This window comes from Poromitra crassiceps (assembly GCF_964638095.1).
Source record: "Poromitra crassiceps genome assembly, chromosome: 7".
Taxonomy (NCBI): Eukaryota; Metazoa; Chordata; class Actinopteri; order Beryciformes; family Melamphaidae; genus Poromitra; species Poromitra crassiceps.
The window spans coordinates 2,040,304-2,066,825 of record NC_139628.1 but is presented as its reverse complement, the minus strand read 5'-3'; the positions used below and the strand labels follow the sequence as shown (position 1 = coordinate 2,066,825).

The 26,522-nt window shown below is 44.2% G+C and overlaps 1 protein-coding gene across 1 annotated transcript in view; it reads left to right on the top strand.

Annotated features, from left to right (window-relative positions):
* The first annotated feature begins 830 nt into the window (after positions 1–830).
* The window catches only part of LOC310779227 (NLR family CARD domain-containing protein 3-like), a 75,148-nt gene continuing 49,456 nt past the window's right edge, over positions 831–26,522 (top strand). Inside the window, exon 1 of the mRNA XM_083639735.1 lies at positions 831–858. The gene's annotated coding sequence lies outside the window, so the exon portion shown is untranslated. The remainder of the gene's footprint in view (positions 859–26,522) is intronic.

Sequence of the window (26,522 nt, the reverse complement as noted above, 5' to 3'; positions counted from 1 at the left end):
GAGAAAAACTCCACACGACATCCACACTGAACCTGGCAGGCGGATTCAACTGGGCTGAGCGCCAGTCCCGCGTGCCATGCACCCAAACACGAGGAGCATTTGTGGTGGAGATCATCGGTTGCGATGATGCCGGTGTTGCACTCCGGGCAGAGGCGAATGGTCGGCATGAAGCGAGAGGAGTGGCGATTCGGCCTGGTACCGCTACCCAAGGGGCCTTCGCCGGTGTCGAAGTCGCTCTGAGAGTCGCGCTGAGAGCAACTCTTCACTTCTTGCTGAAGTGAAGAAATTGGGAGCAGTTCGATGGCAGCGCCATTAGGTTATACCTGACTTGCAGACCTAAATGAGGAAGGTACGCAAGGGGGCGTTGCCAGGTGGCACATAGGATGAAAAATCTTCAGTCTATTCGCTGACGTGAGGGATACTATCCAGTAGGTAACGCCCTAAAAGGGCCTTGCGGCTAAGTTTGTATTCATACTTAGCGTGTACCTTTTAAGATGAAAGACAGTCAATTAATTTCTTTATTCTCCTTCATCTATCCCTTCAAAACATTACTTGATTAGACAAATATAACACAACTAGGCACTACGCATGCTCGATTCCTAGGCTCGCCGGCTGTGCGGGCTCGCTGACGGCCGCACCCGCCCTGCAGCTGGCATACAGGATTCAAACTGGCAACCTGCTGGTCAAAACCCTGCTTCTCCAACATATTTACTGTCACCACCCTGTTTTATCCATCCTTAGCAGGATCCAGCAGAAGAGAGCAGACTCCCCTGTACCCAGCTGTGTGTCCATGAAGAGTGACTGGTCTATGCGTCATCCTATTAGTTTCAAAGATGGACAGCAGTCTACTGAGCAAAGGTAAGAACTGAAAATAGATGAGTTTGTTATTTGATTCTACTGAACAGAGGAAATAAGTCATGATACTCTGTTGATTTAGTTTCTTCTATAAAAACATCACATCCAATAACCATAGCAGCATTTACAGTATAGGGATGCACAATATATAACTGACTGATAAATTATCATCTGATATGGCCATTTTGCGTTATTATTTATTATTCCGTTTGTGACATTTTTTGCCGATAAATAACAGCCGACACTACAAGGCCAACTTGGCTTTGTTTCGCCTTGGGAGTGGAGCATATTGTTGTAACGCGCTCATGATGTCACAGTTGCACCTGGTGGCAGGCGCACTAGAGCAAAACATGGCTGCCAGTGTGGCTGTTTTCCACAGTTTCAGATGATAACAACAGCGCTAATAGTGGGCATGGTCTGGCGCATTCCCTAATTTCCCCTCGGGCTAAAGCCGGCGTTAACCATTTAACCACACCTTTTAAGCGTAGAATTATTCACAACTGTGGCCATTGGTGAACTGCAGTTACGCAATGACATTCTTCCTTTCCAAGCTCCGATCCACTCTATCCATTCTGGGCATGCTGTCATCTCTTCATGCCAATTTGGATATCTCAGCGCATCACAGATCATAGCCTGAATAAAATTATTCAACCTACAGCCAGGCAAATACAGATCCGTTCAGCAGGGCTGATGGTCTCCCTGTACAATGTAGAACGTTAACTATCGGTGACATTCCTGATACCATCCACTTCCATGATCTTTATATGTTGTAAACATAACTTTCACAATAGTGAACAAGCACCCCCACTCGGCTCATTCAGGGCAGGCTTATAACTTGTAGGCTACCTGCTGCTCCTGCACATCATAGCACAGGCTAAATGATGCAACATAAATATACATTATGTAAAGTCATGGCATAAATGTGTTTTTGTTGGGAAAAGTATGTGTCAAGTAAGCTAAGTCTTGTTGGAGCGGACATCACAGTACGGTTGTCACTCGACTATACCACATCATATTTATATATACCACATACCATGTGTGTGGCATATATGCCACATGGATTACATCTATGTTTCACCGAGGGTTGTGTTTTGATTATTATGTTTTATTTTGTCCAATATTGAAATGTTCTAATTGCCTGTTGTGTTAATATAAATATTATTTATATCTATCACTTAGCCTACTTAGGCTGATTAGGTTGCTTTTTCTTGTAAAAATGTAGTAAGCCTCAATGCATGCTGGGAGAGATGCACATGTGTCTCTAGCCACTTCTTAACATGCAGTGGAATCCGGATTATAACCAGCTCCTAGCCGGTTGGCCTGCATGTTAAACAACAATTAGCTGGCTTATGCGCACTCCCACAAGTGCGGATCATTTCCATCTCAACCCCAAGTATACGATCCGCATTATAGGAAAAGCAGCTGTTGTTTAACACTGGCAGCTCATGATCCAGATCAGCTGTTATGTGTGAGTGGGCGGGTAGTGGCACTTTACAAACCATTAATGTCCCATAATTATTTTCATGAATGGACGTAGCGTTAGTTACGTGGCTGGATTATTTGGAAGAGAGCCAAATTAGGTGAGTAAACAACTAAAAGTTGAATCGTTTCTTTGTCCCCCATCTGCCAGTTTAAAAATGCAACAAGGGAGATGATAAGCCTACTAGAGTTGCGCGATCTTGACCTCAGTCAGATCATCAATCGCCACCCTTTGACATCACCAATACTCGATGTCATCGCGCAAGCACATGGCTATATATTAATATGGATGTTAATGTCCATATTAATTAGCTTCAGCTGCGCTCTCGCTTTGCTAACTTAGCATCGATGCTAGCGGGACTTACCCAGCTATCGTCATTGCCTGCTTTTACTGTTGCATGCTGGTAATGTTAATCCCATCATTCCCATGTCAGAAAAAGTCTCCAGATTTGTCGCTAACGTTAATCTCTTCTGAGAAAGATTGTCTCCAGGAGGGTCTGAAAAGTTTTCTCGAGTTGGATGCAGAGGCAGCCATTTGAGGCAGCCAGTGTTGTGTGACTGTGAGCGTCCAGTGTGACTGGGACAGCCTATATCGAGACATAGGCCTAGCCTAACTTTTGTGGGGAGAAATAAATAGAAAACTAGTCAGATATGACTTGAATGCCACTTGTAAAATAAATCACCCACAGTGATTGACGACGGTGCGACCACTATTTTGACTGGGCGGCTTTTTTACAAGGCAAGCATTCATTTTTGGCACATTGCCACCCCTCGTTATTGCCTGAATGGTCGGAATGGAACCTCCGTTAAAACGGCATCTTTTTGAATGGAGTTTGGTTACAGATTCCCTAAAGCTGTTTCCATATCACATTTCTTGTTATCGATACATGCTACCGCACCCCCTCCCCTCGCCCACTGGCAGAGAGAATACGGACCATTTCCAGCTGTTTCTAAACACAGACTCCTCATGTCTAGAAAGGTAAAACCGGAAAATATCCTGCTCTGGCTAGCCGGACATGATCTAGACTTCATGTTTAGAAGAGCCTTCTGTGTGTGGTGTTTGGTAGGGGAGCCGGTGCAGTGAATAAGGTCTGGTTTTGAAAAGCGCTAAGCGCAAAATTATACCAGTTGGGAAGATAGCTTTAGGGTGGTATTTCAGGCCGAAATGCCCAAATACACTGTGTGAGATTCAGGGAGTTTATGAGATTTTAAAATTATTTCACCATGGGTCTCATTTTACAGCAAATGTGTACATTCAAATTGTCAAATGAAGAAAAGGTAGAGCATGCACATCTACAATAAGGCAGGTGCTGGACAAATAAAGCAAATAACTAGAAAAATAAGTAGAGTCCGCACACTGAAATTTTCAGGCTCCTGGTCAGTTTATTGACATTTTGATCAAAGGATCTTCATCAGAATAGGTTCTTCTGATGAAGATCCTTTGATCGAAACGTCAATAAACTGACCAGGAGCCTGAAAATTTCAGTGTTCGGACTCTACTTATTTTTCTACATTCAAATTGTCATCATTTAACATAATCACTGCCAAGAAGTCTGCAAAGTCATGAATAAAATCCTTGTTAAACTTTAGTGGACGATATACCACTATATACCACAGCACGGGGGAGGATAGTTTTAACTGAAAGAGTTGCAGCTCAAAGCTGGAATATAGGTGTCAGAGGATATCTGCTGACAGTGGAATGTGGATTTAAAAATGGACGCTAACCCTCCACCCTTGCCGGTGGTCAAAGGGGAATTGAAAAAAGAGCGTAAAACGACTGGAGTTTGTCTACAATGACAGGGACTGTGCCACCTGGGAAGCAGTGTGTGATTGGATAAAAAAAGTGTTTTCCCTCACTAGTCGCCAATGGTTAACGTGGTGGGGGGGGGGGGGGGGACGGGACATGGAGGATCAGTCGGCAGTCTGGACAGGATAGTGATTTGGGGGCGAGGAGATGGTGGCTGACTTTGGGAGGGGATCGGTTTTCTGGTGCTGAGGAAGACCCCCAGTCCGACTGATGACAGCTGACATCAGCATTTTGCGGTGGGCGGAGGAAGACGTTGACACCCATCGCCTTTGCCCCTCACCAGAGGTGGACTGGACAGCCACCTGATCAATGCTGGAGCCAGGTGGAGAGTTGGCAACGGAGAAGTGGATTAAGCATTAAAAAAGCGGTTTTACTTCGTTTCTAACTTCGGATTCTCACACTATGCCAAGCTGCTTCCCAGCAGCGCACCTACTGGATAATGTCCATTTTCTCAAAATTGACCCCTATAAACCCATCCATTGGCTTGGCTATGGCACGGCCACCAGCTCCACCCCCGTGACCGCCATCTCACGTCCGTGCCATAAGCCAACACGTCACTCCTGCTTTATCCAGGAAATCTGCTCGGACGTTCTTCTCTTGACCCTTTGCTAGCAAACGGTTGGCTCTTAGCCAGTAGCGGATACCCGTCCCCTTGAGTTCCACAAACCACACGGGAGTGGCGGACGAGGACTGCGGGGGATTTTTCATCGACCCGGTTCTCTTCGCCAGGAATGGCGGGATCTGCTGCAAAAGCTACAAGTATTTATCTTTAACTGCTGGCCCCGGCAGTCTCTCTTGCTAATCAGCCTCATGGCTCGGTTGTAGTTAGTTGAGTTATGTTAGTCTGAACTAACTTGATTGCTATATTCCCTGGCTGGGGATTGTGTTGTTAGCGACTTAGCGAGCTTGACTGCTATTACCTAGCTTCCCTTGACAGGGTAGAATTGTTGTGCTGCACCGTAGCTGTGGTTAGCTAGCTATCCGCTAGGTTGCTAACTGTTATTAGCTGGCTCGTTCGCGGCTTTCTTTTTCTTCGTCCCTGTGCTAGTTTCCTTCGCGCTGCTTAGGTTGTGTCCTCCCCACCTAGCTTCGTTATGGAAAGGGCAGAGCCGCTTAGACCGTGTGCTCAATGCGGTGCAGCCCTGATGCCAGATGATTGCTATCTGTGTTATAATGTGTACGCTGCTATAACAGTTAGCGCAAGGCGGACATCGCTCCTCTGCTAGCTTGTGTACTAACCCTGCTATTGCATCAGCTATATTCGGGCCGGGCTGCTAGGACTGCCGCCCCATTGAGTTACTTAGCTTCTGCTGGCTTTCGTTAGTGCTACTAGTTCTAGCCGCTTGCATGTGAGATTCACTGACACAGCTGACTGATCAATGCGCCGGTCTCTCCCTCTGGCCTCTTCGGACTGCCGGTCAGGAACTAATGGCCTGGCAGCTCCAGAAGTGCGCTTCGGCCGCAACAGCAGCACCGCCAGGCAGCAGCGCGGCCCAAGCTAGCAGGAATGTAAGCCCCACCTGCCAGCGGATGCTGTTCAGTAGGGGAGGGAGCCCACTGTCGTCTGTGCCTAGTGCCCGACTTTGATTGAAGCTCCCAAGAGGCCCTTGCCTCCAGAGTGCCCCCGGCTAGTGAAAAGCCGGGGGCAAGGGGACGGGCACACCACAGTCTGTGCTCAACGCCCAACTCCGGTTTGGAGTTCCCGTGTCTGTGACAGCCCGGGTCATACAGCGTGCGAGCATAGCTTTGCTTACTCTATTCAAGTTTTCTTTATTGAATATTCCCTTGGCAGTTCATGTAACTGAAATACGAGAATATTTACAATGGATAAAATCAATAGAGTACAATATAAAAATATAAAACCACAATTTTTCAAAATTTTCCCCCAATTTCCCCAAATTTTCCACTATTTTATTCCTTCGGGAGGAGGTCTCCACCCTCCTGGCCAAGGGGGCGATACACCTGGTAGGGGAGGCGGAGAAGCACACAGGGTTTACAACTGGTATTGCCGTGCCCAAGAAGGACAGCTCCATGCAGCCCATACTGGACCTTCGGCTTCTGAACAAGACGCTGAGGAGGTTGCCCTTCCACATGCTTACCCTGCCCCGCCTCTTCAATGCCTTGCGCTGGGGGACCACTTCACCTCAGTACACCTGAAGGACCTTCTTTCAAGGTCTATGTGGCTGCCATATTGGCTTGTCACATGGAATTTGAGGGGAAACCAGTGAGGAGCCTCCTCCTGGTCTCTCACGGTGTTGGAGGGTCTCTCGGGTCCCCCGTTCGAGCCCTTGGAAACTGTGGACCTGAAATTCCTGTCCTTGAAGACTGCGCTGCTGTCGGTCCAGCAGTCTTGCTTGATATTTGCTGATGACGAGTGGAGGGTTGCGCTTCGGCCCATCCCCGCGTACCAGCCTAAAAATATCAATGCTAGCTTCAGGTCTATGGTTGTAGACCTGTCCCCCACCTTTCAGCTCGGAGGAGGAGCGAAGGTGGTACACGCTTTGCCCGCTGTAGGTGATCCTGGCCTATGTGGGCAGGACATGCACCCTGCGCACCTGTAACCAGTTGCTGGTTTGCTTTGGGCCACGGGCCCTGGTTGGGGCACTGTCCAAGGAGCGCTTGTCGCACTGGATAGTGGAGGCCATTTGGCCTACTCTGCTGTGGGGAAGGCTTCCCCGGAGGGTATTAAGGCCCACTCTACGCGAGGTGTCACCACATCCTGGGCATTGTTGTGTGGTGTGTCAGTGGAAGACATGTGTGTGACTGCCTCATGTTCTACCCACCACACTTTCGTTAGGTTCTATAGCCTTGATGTGGCCAGCACGCCCTTTGCAAACGCTGTTGTCAGCTGCCAGGCGGTAGTTGCGTAGTCAATCTTTATGCCTTTGGATTGCCATGGGCTGCGGCTATGTGCTCCGTTTCCAGCCTCGGGTCTCAGGGTCGCACGAGGTGCTTCCTTGCAGCAAGGTTGGTTGGATAATTGGCATAGTGTGAGAATCCGAAGTTCGAAACGAAGTAAAACGTTGGGGTTGTCTACAACCCAGGTTTTACGAGTGATAACGAGGATTCTCACACATCTAGCATTGCTGCTTTCTTCTGAACAGCAGATTGCTGGATGCTTTGAGTGACAGTGTTGGCTTATGGCACGGACTTGACGCGTCACGGGGGCGGAGCTGGTGGCCAGGCCATAGCCAAGCCATGAAAATGGACATTATCCAGTAGGTGTGCTGCTGGGAAGCACCTTGGCCTAGTGTGAAAATCCTCGTTCTCACTCATAAAACCTGGGTTGTAGGACAACCCCAACGATTTCCCTCACTATCGAGTCGCCAATGATTAACGTGGTGGGGGGGAGATGGTGGCTGACTTTTGGGGGGGATCGTTTTCTGGTGCTGACAAAGACCCCAGTCCGACTGATGACAGCTGACATCAGCATTTTGCGGCGGGCAGAGGACATTGATGCCCGTTGCCTTTGCCCCTGACCAGAGGTGGACGGGACAGCCGCCTGATTAATGCTGGCGCCAGGTGGAGAGTTGGCAACGGCACCAGTCGTCATCGCAGCCGGAGAAGTGGAGGCATGTTTGGGGGGTGAAGTTGATTGAGCTGAGCCGAGAGGAGGGATGGTCGGCAGCCGAGGCAGACAGTTTGGACATGGCTAGGGAGGAGTGTTTGATGGGTCATCGGACCCTGGAAACACAGGGGACATGGAGTGGGAGGAATTTGTGCATGTCCAAAATGGAATATTTATTGCTGGTGGTGAGCTGGGGGTGACGGGACAGTCGAGTCCAGCTCGCCCACAGCTGAGGTGGCGACAATGGGGGGCACCGATACCACGTAGTCTGTTGAGTCGGCCCGGGGACTTTTGTGTCCACAGTAATGATGTCAGTTAGAATTGGTTAGGTCAGAGGTGGAATACTCTATTAAATCATCCATCTTTTCTCAACTGCATGCCTTTTGTCTTCTTCTACCACAGGTGTGCATAAAATACAGGTTAACCTCTTGCATGGCACCGTAACCCCGGCGTTATTGGCATTTTTGGCTGTTCATCTGTCATTTATGTGATTAATTAGGTAGTTAATTCTGAACAATGCTGTTCATGCTACATACCAAATTAACCGGCTGAATCTTGCGCATCGAACCCTGTCTTCCTTTTTCAGATCAGATCAACACAGCAGAAGTTATAGCTGTCTTTGTACAAAGACAAAGACAACATTTCAGATTATTTGGCTTTTTCAAATGGCTTTTTGGAAAACCGCCTAGGTATCTCCCTACAAAAACCAGTGCCAAATAATCATGTTTTGGAATTTTTCTTCTTTGAGTTGGGATGTGGTAAGGCCTGTGGCTATGTCTCCATTGGGTTTCTAGCCATAAATACAACAACCACAGGTAACCGTTTACACTCTAAAAGTGTTTTTTATTCTAGACGAGAATCAACCACTGTGTTTGAGCTGGTGTTACTCAGGGTCAGTAACACAGAGTCATTCTGACACTTGTAACATAAACTTCAAAGTCTTACCTTTCAGAAAAGGTCAGGCAGTTGTCTGTAACCCTAACGGTTCAGCCACAGTAAGCATTTTAGTTTGGGTATGTCGTTTTCACCATTTTCTTCAGAAATAGGTGGCTTTAGAAGAGGTTAAGGACTTATTTCTTTAAATACAAAAAATTGAAATAATTATCGGTTATCGTTGTTGTAAGGAGTTTCGTTTAACCCTTAAATAAGTAAATTTACTAGAGAGTAAGTTGTAACAAGGTTTATTTACAGACACAAAAGTTCAAGGATCCGGGCCACAGCAGCTGTTATCCCTGCTTTCTTGAGCTGGCCAATGACCAAGAACAATAGGCTGGGCCATCAAATACCAGCTTACCACCTGTAAAAAAAATCATTATTAATGCTTACTTAATGCAGTGTAATTAGAATTATATTGATGATAGCATTACTGTCGGCTGTAGAACAATGGAGGCTTGTTTTATGATCCTGTGTGATGGAAATCCCCCCCTCTCTGCAAGCAAGCACAATTGTAGTTATTTCTTTGTTCTTTGCAGTCTGGTGTCTCTTATCTCGCTGGTCATCTTCACCTCTCACTCTGAAACTTCGACTGCAACTGTAAAGTATTAGGGCATTTACGTCCTTATATCTACTGTGAGTATATTGTACTGTTCAGTGTATTACGGTAAGATTATCATAGGAGATGACGTCACCACACAATGTACACTGCTTCCTGATGCCGCGCAGTCTCAGTCTGTCTGTTGTCATGTCATGGCTCTGTTCATGTGAAAGCCACAGAGAAATAAATACGCCAGATCGGCTAAAGATATAAGTGTGTCAAGCTCATTCCGTATCCAGCTAAAGGAACCGCTGAGTAGCCACTCTACAGGTTATGGGCCCAGCGAAAGGACACGAAGTGAGTAGTTTGTAATACCGTCGGAGAAGAAGTTTGCGCGGGGCAAAGAGCACGCAAAAGCTAAAAGGCTAACGAGCAAGCTAGCAAGTCAAGCTTAGCATACAAGGAGGCTACATTAGCAACATGGCAAGCTGAGCGACGAACGCTATGTCGAATCAACTTGTATTTGATGGGAATGAAGAGAAATATGGACTCTGGGAGACCCGGTTCTTGGGATACTTGCACACTTTAAAGTTAAAAGAGACAATTCTGCGTGGACCACCGGGTAACAGCCCAGGAGAGCTAGCAGTCGACGTGAAGAAAAATGCGGACTGTTATGCAGAGCTGATAAGGCTAATAGATGACAAGAGTTTGTCACTGATCATGCATGAGGCCCCAGACAACGGGAGGGAAGCCCTGAAAATCCTGAGAGAACATTATGCCGGGAAGGGGAAGCCTCGCATAATAAGCTTATATACATCACTGACCAAGCTACATATGGCAAGTGATGAAAGCGTAACAGACTACATGATAAGAGCGGAGACCACCATCACTGCACTGAGAAATGCAGGAGAAGTTATGAGCGATGGGTTGACCATAGCGATGATCCTGAACGGGCTACCAGACTTGTTTAAGCCGCTAGCCATACATGTAACTCAGAATGAGGATCAAGTAACGCTCACAGACTTTAAGAGAAGGCTGCGAAATTATGAACAGACAGAAAAGATGAATGCAGCAGAGTCAACTGACAACGTAATGAAAACATATGTAAGACAAGGCCGGGGACCTGGCAAGACATATGCAAACGACCGAAGGAGTGAAGATGCTAGCTTGGTGTGCTACAAGTGCGGCACAAAAGGTCACAGGGCAAAAGCCTGTCGACGAAAGACTTGGTGCCACAACTGCAAGAGCAACGCACATCAAGACTCCACATGCCGGCGAAAAGAGAAATATGATGGTGTCCAGAAAGTTTCTGAAGAGAAGAGCGGAGCAGATTTCGTCTTCAAAGCAAGAAACGTAGACAACAGGAGCCGACCAGCCCAACCATGGGAGCCACCGGACAACATCCAGACGAGAGGCCTCATGGTGGACGCCGGGGCGACATCTCATATCATCAATGATATCAGGAAATTCAAGAGCTTCGACAACACGTTCCAGGCTGGAACGCATTCAGTGGAGCTGGCAGACGGGACCAAGTGCAGCGAAGTCGCACAGCATAGGGGAGATGCTGTGGTAAGCCTGTTTGACGACACTGGACAACGGTTCAGCGCAACGCTAAGTGGAGCGTTGTATATGCCTTCCTACCCTCAAGATATATTTTCAGTGGCAACAGCGACAGCCAAAGGCGCAACGGTCATCTTCAAGAAAGGTGAATGCGTCATGATAAGCCAAGACGGCACAAGGTTTAACATCCATGAGTATGGTAAATTATATTACCTCCACACAGGTGATGAAAATGTGGATAAATGTAATGGTTGTCATGACATGCAAGCCTGGCATGAAATGTTGGGCCACTGCAATTACGAAGATGTGAAAAAATTACAAGAGGTAGTAGAAGCAGTGTTGGGCAGTAGCTTGCTACAAGTAGCGAAGCTACATAGCTTAACTACATTTCTCAGTAGCTTGGTGGTAGCTTCACTACTTTTGAACCAAGTAGCTTTTTCAGTAGCTAAGCTATTTATAGACCCAAGTAGCTTGTAGCTTCCCGCAAAAGCTACAAGCTACTCGCCAGAGAAAATCCATGAGCAAAGCACGCAGTGGAGATTTCTGCTGCGGTTTGGATTAAACAGGAGACATTGCATATGTCAAGTGTGCCTGTGTAGCCAATAAAGCACTTCACATTCCATTATGACGGACAACAAGTGTTGTTGTCTCATCCTTGCTTTTTAGCATCCTTGCCTCTCTTGCAGCAAGACCCTATTTGTTTGGTGGAAAGTTGTTCTTTGACATGAAGTTGATTCAATGTGAGAAAAAAGTAGCTTTGATGTAGCAAGCTGCTTTTGCCATGTTGCTCGTAGCTTAGCTTGCTACATTTCTCTGGGGATAGCTTCAATGTAGTTTAGCTATATTTAATCGAGAGTAACTGATAGCTTAGCTTACTACATTTTCCAAGTAGCTTGCCCATCACTGAGTAGAAGGTATGGAAATAAAAGGCAGGGCAGTCAGACCACACGTTTACAGATGACTATTCCGGTGCTGTATTTGTATACTTCCTAAAATCCAAAAGCGACACAGTGCAGGCTACTGAAAGGATCCTAGCGGACGTAGCTCCGTATGGAAAAATAAAATATATCCGATCAGATAACGGAACAGAGTTTACAAGCAATGCTTTCCAGGCACTGTTAACTAGGAACAGGATTAGGCATTAAACCTCAGCGCCTTATTCGCCTCACCAAAACGGCACTGCAGAGAGAGGCTGGCGAACACTTTATGAAATGGGCAGATGCATACTGTTAGAAAGCCAATTACCAGCTAAGCTGTGGAACTATGCAATCCAGACAGCGGCCCATGTGAGGAACAGGTGCTACAGTAGACGCACAAAACAAACACCTTACCAAATGTTGACAGGCAGAAAGCCAAATATGTCTAAGATGCAGAAGTTTGGGTCTGAGTGTTTCACATACAGACAAGAAAAAGGAAAGCTTGACTCAAGGTGTGACCAAGGTGTTTTTGTAGGCTATGACAAGAACAGCCCAGCCTATTTAGTGTATTACCCAAATACGGAGAGGGTACAGAAACACAGGTTGGTAAAATTTACGACCAAGACAGCTCAGGAAAAAGAAACTCAAACAAAAGAGTCATATACAGAGCATGGTGATGAGGAGGTACACCTTAGGGCGAGCAGCGCCGAAGACAATACTGCTAATGAGAATGTAGAAAATGTACAGGAGCAAAGTGTACAGGGTCAAGGTGCTCAGAGTGGTACTTCTATGGCTGTGCCCGAACGGACTGGCCAAGCGCAGCCGGACATGGTCAGCAGTGATACTGTGACTAGAAGGAACCCACCTAGAAGCAAGAAAAACCCACCTTACCTGGACGATTTCATGACTGAGCACTTTGGGGATAAACTACAAACATGTGTTGATTTCTGTTATAGAGCCATATGTGATGTCCCTCAATGTCCCTGTTGTTGGTCATGATTAACGGTCCGCATCAACAGGGCTGAATCATTGACGGTGGTGGTGTAGTTAGGGATTGTTTGTTATTGGTCATGATTAACGGTCCGCATCAACAGGGCTGAATCATTGACAGTGGTGGTGTAGTCAGGAATGTCATACCGAACCGACCTGGATAGCTAGGCTTAGATAGTGAGCTAATATGCAGTTGTGCGGTGGTAGCATGGAGGGGGGTGTTTCCAGGACGCTGGATTACACCGTTAAGCCTTCTTGAGGTGTCGTGGGCCTAACTTAACAAAACGTCGGTGAAGGAAGGTGCCCACTTGAAAACCCCAATGACATGCTTCATACTGCTGTTGGCTAGGGTAGGTAACTGGTGATTTGTGTCTTGTTTATTAGTTTGTTAGCCTGTTAGAGCTTGTTTTATTCTAGATGGGGCTTCTAAATGTGTTTTTCTCGGATTTTGGCACAAGGGATAGTAACATCTTGTCCTGTGTATTAATTAATAATGTGATGTCCCTCAAACCTACCAGGACGCTATAACATCAGTCCGGTCAAAACAGTGGAAACACGCTATGGACGAGGAAATCAAGTCACTGGAGGAAAACGAGACATTTGCTCTTACCACTTTGCCACCCGGCAAAAGGCCAGTGGGGGGTAGATGGGTCTACGCTGTAAAAAGTGACATCGATGGGTCAGACAAATTCAAAGCAAGATTTGTGGCAAAAGGTTATAGCCAGAAAAAGGGAATTGATTATGAGGAGACATTCTCACCCACAGCTGACATGAGCAGCGTGAGAGTAGTCATACAAAAAGCAGTACAGGAGAATCTCATTCTACACCAAATGGACGTCAAGACAGCTTACTTACATGCACCAATAGACTGTGAGATCTATATTGAGCAACCAGAAGGTTATAAGAAAAAGTCTAATACAGGTGAAGAGTTGGTATGTAGATTACAGAAATCACTGTATGGCTTAAAACAATCTGGCAGGAACTGGAATGCGATCTTGCATACATGCTTAACTGAGAATGGTTTTGAGCAAAATCCTGCAGACCACTGTGTATATGCAAGGGAGAAACAATGTGAAAAGATGATAATAATCATATGGGTGGATGATATAATACTAGCAGCCAGTGATGAGAAAGTTCTGAAGGATGTAAAAGAGATGCTTACTGCTAGATTTAAAATGAAAGACTTAGGGAAACTGAAATATTTCCTAGGTATTGATTTTAACCAGACAGATGATTGTATCAAAATGTCTCAGGGAAGATATGTGACCAAAGTACTTGAAAGGTTTGACATGCAGAACTGCAAACCAAGGGAAACTCCCTGTGAACAAAAGCTAGAATACACAGAGAATGCTGTAAAAATGGAAGATCCCAAAAGGTACAGGGAGGCAGTAGGGAGCTTGATCTACCTATCTACTTGCACCCGACCTGACTTAAGCTTTGTAGTGAGCAAATTATCGCAACACTTCTCTGAGCCAACTGAAGAACATTGGCTCACAGTAAAACATGTATTGAGGTACCTAAAAGGGACAGCAGAGAAAGAATTGTGCTTCAGGAGAAATGATAAAGAAGGATTAGGCCTACGGGTATACACAGATGCTGATTGGGCAGCTGATGTGACAGACAGGCGTAGCATAACAGGGTACTGCGTCAGTCTAAGTGAAAACATCTCTTTGATCTCGTGGAAGACAAGAAAACAGCCAACAGTGGCTCTTTCCACCTGTGAAGCTGAATACATGTCTCTAGCTTCAGCCTTGCAAGAATTTCTCTACTTAGAGCAATTACTCAAAGGTATTGATATCACTATGTGAAAACAAAAGTGTATGAGGATAACCAAGGTGCCATAGCTCTAGCTAAGAACCCTGTGAGTCGGCAGAGATGCAAACACATAGATATACGGTACCATTTCATAAGGGAAATTGTCAATGGAGGAGATGTGATTCTGGAGTATTGTCCTACTGAGCAAATGATTGCAGATGTTTTGACAAAACCTGTAACCAAGCTAAAGCTAAACACATTTGCCAAAGACATGTTTGGTACTTAAAATAATTAACAGCAAGTTCATACTGTTGCGGCATGTAGAGAAAAGAAAAGAAAAATATTTGAGAACCCAGTAGATTAAGAACGAGTGGGGGTGTAAAGTATTAGGGCATTTACGTCCTTATATCTACTGTGAGTATATTGTACTGTTCAGTGTATTACGGTAAGATTCTCATAGGAGATGTCGTCACCAGACAATGTACACTGCTTCCTGATGCCGCGCAGTCGCAGTCTGCCTGTTGTCATGTCATGGCTCTGTTCATGTGAAAGCCACAGAGAAATAAATACGCCAGATCGGCTAAAGATATAAGTGTGTCAAGCTCACTCCGTATCCAGCTAAAGGAACCGGTGAGTAGCCACTCTACAGCAACCACAAATTAAATATGTAACTCTATATGCCATGGTTTTCTTTTAGAACTAATTTCCAAGTTTCACTTCAACCAAATGTCCTCCATACTACAAAATGAAGGGTTAATTATTTGAAATATTTTCCCGATCAACTTGGCCCCCTGCTGCCTGCCATCATTCACCACACCCGTCAGTGAAACAAATGGTTCTCAGTCAATTGTCAATTCCTATCTTCAAAAGAATGGTTTTCCTTCCTGCAATAACATCTGAGTTAGTGTGTGCTCTTCTTTGTAGTTTCCTGTAGGAAAATTAGCATTTTAATCATACTAAATCTCTCTCAGCTGCACTCCTTCCAAAATGCCTGCAACCGTGGCCCCTATCGTTGCATCGGCGCAGTTTCTAGGCCGAGCGGCAGGCGCAGATCAAAGCAGTGGGCGTGGAAAGGCGCACTTGATATCGTCGTGCTGGCGCTAGATGCAGCCCAAAGCATTACAACCACGCCTTTTAGGCGTCAAATTATGCACCGTCATGCTCATTGGATAAGTGCAATAAACGAATCGCACGCTTGCCTTTTTAGCTCCAATTCCAGTGATCCCGCAAAACCAGACGAAAGCCAAACGCTCTGCCCCCCCCCCCCCTCCCTTCATCCAGCCTGTCTGTCTGCATTATAGGCTATTATTCCATATTATTATGCTTCTCAAACCAATCTAACTGCAGTTTCAATACTGCAAGCATGTAAATACGCTACACTATAGCAAGATCAAAGTGAAAATAATGTTCTATGCATCAGCTAGAAAAATATAGCCTATTAGATTGGTGAAAGTTTGTCCAGAAAGATATCATTTTCTCTCGCCTGCTGCAGGAAGGATGATGCACATAAATATACCCTACATTATGTCAAGTCATTGCATAAATGTGTTTTTATTGTAAAACTAAATGTGAAATAGGGCCAAGTTATTGGACGGACATCACAGTATAGCAGATGCCATTAGAAGCGCGTTCCGAAGCGCGTTCCGCTGTTACTTCTCTAAATCACGTTAACTCGACAAGGGGTATATATATGCCCAGGAGGACATATATGTTTCACATAGGGTGGTGTTTTCATTTCGAGGTTTTATTTGGTCCAATATTGAAATGTTGACAATGGCAGGCTGTGTTACCATTACACATTAATTTAGAACTACCTTTTATATCTATTTTGGCTCATTTGGTGGCTATTTAGTAGCGAAATGAAGAAACACAATGCATGCTGGGAACTCAGAGAGAGAGAGAGAGAAGGGTGACAGAGAAGAAGCAGTGAAGGCAAAGAATAGGCCTGCTTTTGAAAAGCGCAAAGCGCTAAATGTAGGCCAGCTCCCAAGATATGACTAGGCTGGTATTTAGCGCCGACACGCCCACTTTGGGACTGCGCCACGCCCATTCGGCCTAAAGCGCATTTGGCAGCCTAAAGCCTATTGCTATCTTGCCGAAACAGGCGCAAGGCACGTTTTTTTGCGGTTAAGGCCCGTAATAGCGCCGATGGCCTGTGGGAGAATAGAGCCGCAAATGTTTTTCATCAACAAACAAATTATCAAAGTGTGTTACTTATTCCCTAACTTGCACACAGTCTCCTTTAGTAGCAATACAACTTATATACCGCTATCTTTATGTAATTATATTATTCACTTGAGTCCCAGATTTTCTACTCCCATTGCTGTGCAACTTCCTGCTTCCTCCAGCTCAGCTGATCGTCCTCTCAAATGTAGAACATAGCATTTTAATTAATCGTGACTTTCCTACATGTAGACAATTCATATTATCTTCTTCTCAACTTAAAGCAATGTTTAATATCCAGAAGTTCAAAGCAGTGTAGCACATTTTAGACTATTTCGCGATACTATCCCACACTGTTTTAGCCTATAGCATTCACCGGTGTCTATGTATCTCTAATTTAAGATACAGCATGAATTGGAAGAATCTGGAAATATCAACTCAAAACATGGATATCAATTATACCTTAATTAGACAATTTTGTGCTATTTATTCCCCATGAAAATCTCTCGTGCTCCCTTCACTCTGAAACCATTTGTCTTATGTAGTGTTCTCTCACCCCCCATATTGGCATCTATTCCAAATAGTTATCTTTCTGTTCTAATAGGAGGGGCGGAAGGAACTATTTTTACTATTCTAAATAACTTCATGCCTGACATGTCCTCTTTCATATATTGAGTGCCTTATTTGATTTTGTTACTGCAGATTTATCACATTTTAAGGACAGCCCCTTATTCTGTACACTTTTACAACAAAATCATCCTGTTCTCTTATCTCTCTTCTTCTGCCCTTGGTCCTGTTGTCCTGCTACTCTCCACCCCCCTCTATTTACATATTGGGAGAGGGGGTGAAATGCTTCCCCCCTGTTGTAACCATCTTCATGCTTCCTGCCTTCTGTGCCCCCTGTTCTTTGTGCTGTCATATATCCTAGTTCTAGGCTCTGCTTCTCTCTTTCCTTTGCAACTACCTTCAACTTATGCCTGGCCTTCATCAATAATTCCTCCCCTTCTCTTTTGGCTATCTGAGCGGCCCATAAATTGTAGGCTATTTCATGTTCCATCCTGGCATTATCATCCAACTTTTGCAGAGATAATTGTTCTAACACTGCATTCAATTTAGCTCTTTCAAAACTGCCTTGTACTGGCCAGCTGCCATTGGTCCAATTACACCACTCCGTAAGCACTTCCAGAGCAATGAATCCATGTTGATTCATAATCTGCTGAATGGGCAGAATTATTTGACTTCGAATGAACTCCATTTCTGAAAGACACACAAATAGGTTATTACACAGCAATTCATGCATACTATTTTTACACAAGTTTAAATGGCCAATTTTGTATTTCTTAATTATTCTCACAGCCCCACACACATACATACAAATTTAAGGCCTACTCACCATTCACACAACGATTACATTTCCCAATGCCCTTTTTGAACTACATTCAAAATAGCCGACCTCACATGTTTCACAAATCACAAACCATGTCACTTCCCACACAACAAAATTCACATACACTTAGTACTTATTCCATTCACTCTGACCCAAGAATTACAATTTTCCCGATATTATAATAGCTTTTTCCACCTGCACACAGGCACTATTATTTCCAGTGCTATGGCGTCCAGTTATCAGACTAGAGCCTTTTAACCTCGCAGAGCAGAAAATTATATTCTATCAACAGAACCTGCGTGAATCAGTTGTTGGCTTAGAAATTAATTCCCTAATTATTAAGCCCGAGCTGAGGATAGAAACTATTGATGCGGTGATAGCTAGTACATAGCCTACATACATCCAGTAGCGGAGCATACACCGGGGCAGAGGGTGCGCCCACCCCGGGCCCACTCCCATCCATTTTTTTTTTTTTTTTTTTTTTTTGCATGCCAGGCCAGGCCAGGCCTGAGTGTGAGAGCAATTCAATCAATAGACAATAATTTTGATTTGATTTGATTGATTTATTTAGACATTGATGTGTTTAAAATGAGATATTCCACTAAATATGGCTAAAACAGATTCAAACATGCAAAAAAGGCAAATTTTTCTTCGCCGCCGGCCTTAATTTGATTTTTTTTGGGGGTATGGAGGGGAAACCCCTAAGAGCTTCGCCCCCCCCCCCCCCCCGGGCTGATAGGGTCTACATCTGATAGATGCACCTGGCAAGGGGGAGGCCAGGCTTCACTGTGCAATATGCTTTAACCCGACATATTACACACTACATCTTCTAAATGCAACTGGGATACATCATCAGTGATGTAACCTGGGGTCGTTGGGTGTTTCGGGTGTCACAACATCATACACTCTCGCCCAGGTGACCCAGCCGAGGCTAATTACACCTCGGCTTCTATCACAGCAGCAGCCACTCATGGATCTGACCAATCTAGCTAATTTAGCTAATTCTAACGCATGGGGATTAAACTATATGGTATGATTCTTCACGTCATTCCCTAATCTCATATTGAGATCTCTCAATAGCCGATGCATTTTTCTGATTTGACAAACAACCGCGGTAGACAACAATGAGCCACATGCAACAGGTCTGCAACTATTGTTTTTCATACCAGCAACTAAATAGAATTGCAAGCTAAAAGCGATCTTTCACAATATAGCATCCAATGCTGCCAACTGTGAAGTGCGGATATTAACACATTCACTGCCAACAGTTTTTTTTTACTGTAGGTAGCTTCTGCCAAGGTTTTTTTTGAGGATTCTGGCTCATCTTTCAAGAGCCAAGGATTATTTTCTGTTAGGATTTTGAGAACACAAAATATCTCAAAAGAACTAATAGAATGTGTGCTTTCTCTGTCTAAAAGAGTTAGTTTGTAGAGTTAGTAGTTATGTAGGCATTAGCAGTTGAATACAGCATGGTTTCAGCGTCTGAAAATTTAAGCTCAGATAAATGGCTTTTTGTGAAATTCGATAGAACAGTCACTTTAACCATTTATTTTTGGCATCAGTAAGACGTCAGACATCTAAACAATAGTTTTGAACAGTAATTTCCTCCATAACAGCAGGAAACCCCCCTCTCCTTCAAACTCCTCCCTCCGTGTGTGTTCTCCTCCTCCCTCTGTGGCTGCAGCGGGTGTGTCACAAGCGAGTTTCTGCTGCCTGTCTGCTGCTGCTGCTGCTGCTCGTCGGGCCGCGGGCGAGTCTGGATGGGGCTCGCTCGTTTCTTGGGGTTTCGGTTGAGAGCTTTGATGAAGCTTTGTGCGATTCTGGGCTTTATGCTGCGTGTTTCAAAGTGTGTTGTACCCAGTCTATTTTTGGAACCCCCCACCGTTGTGCGCCACCGTTGTGCACCAGCGCGAAAGCGTTTTCGCCTACAGTATGAGAATGGCTTCCTCACGCTTTTCCCTGCAGTTTTGGCTCGGCTTTCAATAGTCTGGAGAGCACTGTCGCCACTTAGTGGGTCGGTGGAATGGGTTGTACACGTTCGGTGGCTCCCATATTTTTATAGGAGATGTAAAAAGGTTAGATCTACGTCCCACCGTCAATTTTTTTTTTTTTTTTTTTTGACGAGTTAACTCGTCCACGGCAGTCAACCGTCGTTTTTTTTTGACGAGTTAACTCGTCCACGGCAGTGAACGTGTTAAGAGGAGTCGGATCTTGCATATAAAAAATAGTTTATTTTATTTCCTATTAGTTTACATTCTAAAATTAGGGGAAAAGGGAGGTGGAACAAAGTTCATGTGTGGCGAGTGTCTTTCTCTCAAGTGGCTTCTGCCAGATGCTGTGAATCAGGCCATTATGAGCCCTGATTATGGGCTTACATTTCTATCAGAAGTCGAGAGCTCAATCAAACATAAGCACGAGCGTATTATATTGTTTCACACGCGCAAATACATACTCACACTCGCGCAATCTGACATCCCGCGCGCACAAAGACTGCACGAGCGAGGACAGAAAAGCACAGCGCGTATTTTGCTGAGCTCTGCGCGCGCAGACCCTCTCTCTCTCCGCCCCCGTGGTCAAGTTCTACACGCTCGCATTGGAGTAAACTCCAACGCGAGTGCGCAGACTGCTGTTGCCCCCCCCCCACAATTGTGGGCGGAAACCAAGGCAGGCCTCTGGCCCTCTATGATTGGCCACTTTCAACGCCGACCCACCCCCTTAAAAAAAAAAAAAAAAACTTTATTGCACCAAGCAGCCTTACACTGGTATCCAGAATACTTTGGCTATTAGGCTACCAGTTGAATCAAAATTTTCACAATCACAAACATGCCAGGGGGATTAATGGTTGATAATAATGACGGCAAAAATAAAGAAAATTAATTGTTATCTTGTAAACACGGACCTCCTCCGGCCTTGATGACAGCTTCCATCACAGACAGGAAGCTTGGACAGTCTGATCTTTATAGTCTTATAAAGTTTCTTAAGCACATGCTACAGTTTCTAATTCATCCAGTAGGCTACAGTAGTTAGAAAGTATTTAGATATGTATTCTGTATGAACTCATCTAAAGTGACTATGCCTTAAAAAGCATACCAATTAGATTGAAAGGCTAGCAATATCTGAAGTACCATTCCAATAGTAGCCTACCTCCTCAAAACCTAAGAATACAGTATTCCCCTTTTTTGCTGGGGACCCCTAGAACATCCTCAATGACCCCCTGGGAGCCTCCTGACCCCAATTTGAGAACCACTGCCCTAACAAATAAAATTGGGATCAACAAATCTGTGTTGCAGATCCCAGTAATGTGACCATCACCATGCCAACGGTTAAGGGCAGTTTGTAGTAAAGCAATTTATGATAGTTGCCACTTGCAATGTTCATGTTCTGTCGTCGTTCCAGCAGGTTAATATACATCCAGCGACAGGTGATGTGTCATCGTTGCATTGTCTGATAAAAAAAAGTTAGTTAAATGAACAGACAAGACGTTAGGCTGCTGCATTGACTTATAGGAAAAATGTATTTGTATTTGTATACATGAGAGCCATTAGACATTACAATTCACCCTTCGCTAAGTCCTGCTCCCTTGGTTAGTTGCTATGGAAGGCAAGCCACACGTAAAAAAAATGCCGTTCACAACAATATGAGGTGAGAGACATTCCCAAATAAATAATGGCCAATTTCTAGAGTAACAGCTCCAAATATCAGACAGAAGTATACAGAAAGGAGTACAATATGCTTGTGAGAGCTACAGTATCACACAATATAATTTGTTGGCTAGACAATACTGTGAATGAAGACAAGAGATCATTAAACTTGAAGGAATAGCTATCTGCAAGATAGCTACAAGATGCTCATCTCGATGTACAACACGTGTGAAATTCTTGAGCTGTGTTGTGTTCCATTACATATCGTCATCATCTGATTTATCCGTAGTCAGACATATTGTTGTCAAGTGTTATACAGGGGAAATTATCTGATGAACCGATATTTGCAGCTCTGTGTTGATTAGCTAATGTTTCTGTGGCATTTTGATTAACGTTACGATTTAATTCCTTTTGGAACAAATGATGGTTCAACAGATGAAATTGATTGATTGAAAAGTTTATTTCTATAGGGACAGATACATAAACATAGAGTATTCACAGGAAACATTATTTGTTATATATCCTGACATTTATAGCCTAAGCTAGTTTGCAATGTTTGTCCCTAGATGTTATAATCTAACTGAAGCATAGCATAGCATTTACTGCGCAGCCCGGCTATAGCATGCTTTCTCTTGTTTACCCTGACATCAGCTCACACTGACAGTCCTGACAGCGAAGTCCTGCTGCCACCTACTGTCATTGTTGGGTATTGTACCAAAATGACACTTCCTCATATGCCAAACAAGAGATGACACTATCTGATGTAAAATAGTTTCAAGAGTCCCGAATGGGACCCCAAGATAATAGACTGCATGATTTACAGTATGTTGTAATGGCAGTTGGATCAAAAATTGCAGTTTTAATGGGACATTTTTGTTCTCTTAAATGTCTGAGTGTTTCAAAATTAAAATTAAAAATACACTTAGAAATGGCTCAGGGCCCACGGGTCCTTGAAACTTTTTGAATTTGAGGAAGAGAAAATTAAGGCCTTGAAAGTTTTTGACAATTATACATGGGTCATTTGCTTAACAAATCATCAAACATCTGACAAAGCAGCTTCCACATATTCATGACATAGCATGACATAAAGGTTCCTGGTGTCAGCGTCTGCATCATTTTGCTCAATCAGCAACTAAACCTCTGCTAGCTGGTGTTCTTTCAATGGACCGTCAAATTCAGGGACCACCAGCACACCATGTCAGCTGCAACGTCACCATCTTCTCCAGTCAGCTGCAACGTCAACGCCCCAGTCGATGTCCGGCTCGTGAATATCCTGACAGTTAACAAGACAGTAAAATACCACTTTTAGTCATCATTCCATATTTATAGCATATCATGTGATGTAATCAGTTCTTCCAAAAGGTTTTGGCTTTCAGCATTAGATGAATATATCAACCTATGTTTTTTATGCAATGAACAGAGTGCAATGGACTATATTAACATTTTCATCAATTATTGTTTCACCAGTTGAAGATGCATGTTACACTGCCTACAACAGACGTGCCCAAATTCCTTTCTATGAAGGGCACAAAAATGATCTGGATGGCCAAAAATAAAAGTTGTGTGAAATTACATTACATTAGATAGATTATATTTTAGGGGCGTCCGGGTAGTGTATTGATAGATTTCCTGTCTACCAACACGATTGATTGGCTGTGTTTCAACCTCTTGGTAACATGACTAAATATTGGTATGTCATCTTACAAGCAATAGATCCCTTTATTAGCTTGGAAAATTAGATTAGATTAGATTTATTATTGTCCTTTCGGAAATTATTTTTGCATCTGTTGCAGTCAGACAAAATATATACAATACATAATACAAAATACAATACAATACAATGTTTGCTCCCAAAGTGTTTCACACCAACCCTGCTGATAAAAAATATTAAATTTAGCAGAGCTATGCTGGATGGTATAAAAGATGTCTGGGCACAGGAGATCTGCAAGGGTGGTACCCTGTGGGTGAGGGGGGTCCGCAGCAGACACAGGCTGTCATCTGTAGCAGCCCCCAAAACATGTAGGCTATCCATGAATTTGTCTAAAAAATATTTCCACAAGAGTTTCCTCTGTCCTGTTTATAACTACAGTTTTTATTCTTGCTGTGCTGCTCGACATAATGATTTATCAATGTACCTTTATATCAGCCTGGCACAGCTGGTACCTGTTGACTGCTCTCTGTGTTGGCTGGAGAGGAAGCCGTGCCCTCCAGCCCTCTGTGAATCCCTGATAATTATGATAAGCCTGAATTGTGTTATTCGACTGGACTGTCTGCCCTCTGAGCACCGGGCAAGTGGTCTGACGAGCAAAGACAGAGAAAGTGTTTATGTTGTTAGTTAGATAGTTTGTTCACCCATCACCTGTGTTATAAGAACATTTTCATACATCATGTATACTTAAATTTTTTCAATATTAATATAATAAATTCAACATCATGTAATCATTGTTACAGGCTAAATGAAGTGGTATGACAAAAACATCCATCAGAATGCAATATGTTGTTCCAAATATAGCTTATGTATCTAATGTTATACAGCAGGTAAACCAGTCATGTTGTCTAGCAGAGGTTCCCAAACTTTTCAGACCAAGTACACTATCAAACCAAATTTCCAAAGTACCACTTACCACTGCGGCTACCAACTTTTACCCCCATAAAGAATAATTGATTTAACCATGCAATAGTATCAGAAAGGCTAAACAGTAGTAGGCTACTGTTGCGAGTCAGACCCCAAATAACCAACACATAAACAGATGCATGTAAACATCTTATTTGCTGATAGGCAATGGGAAGAAATCTGATTGAAACAAACACCAACACTTAACATTAGCTAGTTGTTTAACATTAAGTTAGGTTAGCCGCTTGGAAGCGAGTTGGTACGTTAGCTAAACTTATAGCTACAGAACCAGACTGATCACTTTTCTCTGAAACACGCTGTGATGGAGGAGGCATCACAGTTAGTATAACCTTACATATAGAAAATGAACATAACAAGCAACCAACCTGGCTTGCATCAGCCAGTTATAGAGCTAAAATAACGTTAGCTAACTTATCCGAGAGCAGAGATATGGCTAACGTTAGCTAAGCTAACGTTAACGTTAGCTACATTAAGTTAGCAGTTTTCAACAGCTAGCCTAACATTAGTTGCATGCAAACCAATATGCAATGTTAAAACAACCTAACATCATCTCGCAAATATAATTTTGTTCACTTAGCGTACCCCATGAATGCTGCTCCAGCTCCCTCTTCAATCGGTTGCTCTCTGACCATATTATGATGCGCAGACTCTCCAAGCTTCCTGTCTGTGATGGAAGCTGTCATCAAGGCCGGAGCAGGTCCGTGTTTACAAGATAACAATTAATTTTCTTTATTTTTGTCGTCATTATTATCAACCATTAATCCCCCTGGCATGTTTGTGATTGTGAAAATTTAGATTCAACTGGTAGCCTGATAGCCAAAGTATTCTGGATACCAGTGTAAGGCTCCTTGGTGCAATAAAGTTATTTCTTTTTAAGGGGGTGGGTCGGCGTTGAAAGTGGCCAATCATTAGAGGGCCAGAGGCCTGCCTTGGTTTCCGCCCACAATTGTCAAAAGTCCAACGCGAGCGCGTAGAAAACAACCGGGGGGGGGGGGGGGGAGCGAACGGCAGTCTGCGTGCTCGCTTTGGAGTTTACTCCAATGCGAGCGAGTAGAACTCGACCACGGGGGCGGAGAGAGAGAGGGTCTGCGCGCGCAGAGCTCAGCAAAATACGCGCTGTGCTTTTCTGTCCTCGCTCATGCAGTCTTTGTGCGCGCGGGATGTCAGATTGCGCGAGTGTGAGTATGTATTTGCGCGTGTGAAACAATATAATACGGTCGTGCTTGTGTTTGATTGAGCTCCCGACTTCTGATAGAAATGTAGTTCCATACCTGATGCACTGATGTCCCAGCTGCGCGCAGCCTCAGCGCTGTCCAAGGTGCTGAAAGTGACAGCAGGTTAATTTGACAATCAAAACTGTAACAAACTCCGGGCCGATGAACAATTAACACGTTCATCACTCCAATTCCATATGATAGAGCAGTTGAATAGGTCTTCTCAGAATACTATTAAAAGGTAAACGAATGGAGCATGCTCTTTTCCATCACGACCTTGGAACACTTCATCCACTCGACCCATCCTCCACATATGTCGTGGTAACCTCTCATCATGAACTAGAACGAAATCACCGACCTTGAATGAAGTTGATTTCACATTTCTGGTACAGTGAGCGGAACGCAGCTCCATCAGATATTCTCTTTTCCATCTGTTCCAAAACTCACCCACCAGTTTGCGGCGGTAGTTCCAACGTTTCGTCAGTTGCTCTCCATCCACCTTCCTGGTGTCGGTAAACTGAACAGGAGGCGAGGGTAAGGTGGTTATTCTTTGTCCAATCAGGAAATGAGCTGGGGTGAGCGGTGATGGGTCCTGAGAGTCAGTATGCAAATAAGTAAGCGGCCTTGAATTGATTACTGCTTCCACTTCTGTTACCAAAGTTTGCATTTCTTCATATGTCAGATAGGCCTTTCCAAGGACCTTTCTGATGCAGGTTTTGACAAAGCGGACAAGACGTTCCCACATCCCGCCCCACCATGCAGCTCTTTCCACTATGTATTTCCATGTGATTTTTCTTCCAGAAAAGAAACTTTTCATTTGTTCTCCCTTCATCACATTCCACATTTCCTTTAAATCCTGTTCTGCTCGCTTAAATGTTTTTGCATTGTCGGAATAGATGGTAGTGCAGATTCCTCTTCTTGCAATAAATCTCCGGAATGACAGCAGAAACGTATCTGTGGATAAATCAGAAACTAACTCCAGATGGACAGCTCGAGTAACCGCACATGTAAACAGGGCGATATAAGTTTTCTGTCTGTTTGGTTTAACAAGTAAGGGACCAGCAAAATCTACACCCA